The sequence below is a fragment of the Gracilinanus agilis genome, chromosome 4 (assembly GCF_016433145.1).
Source record: "Gracilinanus agilis isolate LMUSP501 chromosome 4, AgileGrace, whole genome shotgun sequence".
Classification (NCBI taxonomy): domain Eukaryota; kingdom Metazoa; phylum Chordata; class Mammalia; order Didelphimorphia; family Didelphidae; genus Gracilinanus; species Gracilinanus agilis.
This window is the reverse complement of record NC_058133.1, coordinates 361954815-361956915: the sequence shown is the minus strand read 5'-3', so window position 1 is coordinate 361956915 and position 2101 is coordinate 361954815. Positions and strand designations below refer to the sequence as shown.

General features: G+C 34.5%; 1 pseudogene; it reads left to right on the top strand.

The window, feature by feature from the left end:
- Window positions 1–211: 211 nt before the first annotated feature.
- LOC123248131 lies at window positions 212–311 on the top strand (annotated as a pseudogene).
- Window positions 312–2101: the final 1790 nt, after the last annotated feature.

The window sequence follows — 2101 nt, the reverse complement described above, 5'->3', positions numbered from 1 at the left end:
TAATGCAAAGGACAATGGAGAGGTGTAAAGTGGGTGTGAGCAAGCAACAATACATACAATAGATGAAAATTTTCTTCAAAACAACATGAAAAAAGTCTTCAGAGAGGTGTATGATTGGAAGAAAATGGGATGCTCACAAAGAACAAAAGAACAGTCCGTGTCCTCCAAAGGTATCCTTATAATGTCAAGACATCTAAAGCAAGGATTATGCTTGCTTCAGCAGCACATATACTAAAACTGGAATGATACAGAGATTAGCTTGGCCCCTGGACAAGGAAGACAGGCAAATTCATGAAGCTTTCCATATTTTAAAATTAAATAAAGGAAGGACTTATAGAGTGCAAAACTGAGAGTAATGAATTAAAGTTCCAGGGGAGATTTCAGATCTGAGGAAAAAAATCTTAACCATTAGAGCTAGCCAAAAATGGAATCAGCTGCCATGAGAGTTAGAAGGTTCCTTCTCACTAGAGGTTTTTATTATTGGTAGATTCTTGTTCAGATCAGATTTGGGCTTAGATAGCCAATCCTAAGATTCTATAATTTTGTTCACTGAATTTTGTTGAACAATAATATGGATTTTCTCCCAATTCCATAGATTGTATTTTGCATTGTGGTAATCCACAAATAAGTTTTTAAATTTCAACATATTTCAGGGTCACCTCTCCCAGCTGTTATTTGGTTTTTATTCACAGTGGATGAAAGCTCCTTTTGGTATTATCAATAATAATAAATCAGGAAGGTAAATCTGTAAAAAATGAAAATCAAAATGTTCATAAAGCAGAACAGAAATGTTTTCTCCTTTTTGCAATGTTTTGTGTTATTATAAGAGCACTGTTATGCTCTTCCTTTGAGAAATAACTTTACCTGAACATATTTGGTGTATATGTACAAGTGTACATGTGCATGTCTCATAAAGAATACTTTTGTGTCTTTTGGGCAACATAAAATTATTTCTTTCATTTCAGCTCTGCTTTTTTGTTCTCCAGGGAAATTTATGAACAAATTCACAGTTTCATAGCAGCATACTTTTAAAAGATATTTTATTGCATTGGCCAAAAAGCTCCACATTTTTCCTTTGAAGTACATTAACCTCCAATTTTTTAAAAGTTCATTTTGTTAAAAAAAAAAGTTGTAAATCTACATTGCATATAAAAATTGCTTATAAATCATACCCTTAAAAACAAAGTCATTAAAAATGTAAAATAGCAAATTCTAGACTACAGAGTATTGTAGGATCAAATCCAGAATATAATTCAGCATAATGATCTATATTTAATCAACAATTATGCCCCAAATCACATCCTGTATAGGCAGTGGGAAAAGCAGGGCTACACTGCAAATATATAGCATGTACCTGTAATATGAATATTTGGTGACTTCTTATGGTTGTTTTCCCACTAATTTGAAGAGATCTAGAATAAAACAAAAATTCTCATAACATAGCAATTTCATAAGAATATGAAAGTTTGGCATTATTCAGGAAGCCTAAAATAAACATTTAAACTCAAAACCATTCTCTTTTTAAATAATACTGCAAGTTTCTGTTTATCCCAGCTCTAGCCTGTGACGGAAAGAGGCATAACTACAAAAATACACTATCACCCAAGTGTTACATGCCAAAGTTAACAATCAGCGGTTACAATGTTTGGTGTCACTAGCATTGAAGATTGAGAAATCATGTTTCTCCCTCCACACCACCAATGTAGTAACTGTTATGTTAAGGAGTTAAAACATAAGAGCACAGATTTGCAATTCCTGCCCTTTCCCAGCCAGAGGAATATGTACTTTGTTGGCCATGTGTAAAACCTGCTCCTCAGGTATTGTTGTTATACAAGGCAAAGGAAAGTGAGTCCTTCTTGATAATATTTTTTCCCTAAAAACCTTTACCTTCTGCTTTAGAATCAATACTGTGTATTGGTTCCAAGGCAGAAGAATGGTAAGGGCTAGCAATGGGGATTAAGTGACTTGCCCAGGGTCACACAGCTGGGAAGTGTCTGAGGCCAAATCTGAACCCAGGGCCTCCCGTCTCTAGGCCTGACTCTCAATCAACCGAGCTACCCAACTGCCTCTGATAATATATATTTTCTTAATTTTAAAGGAA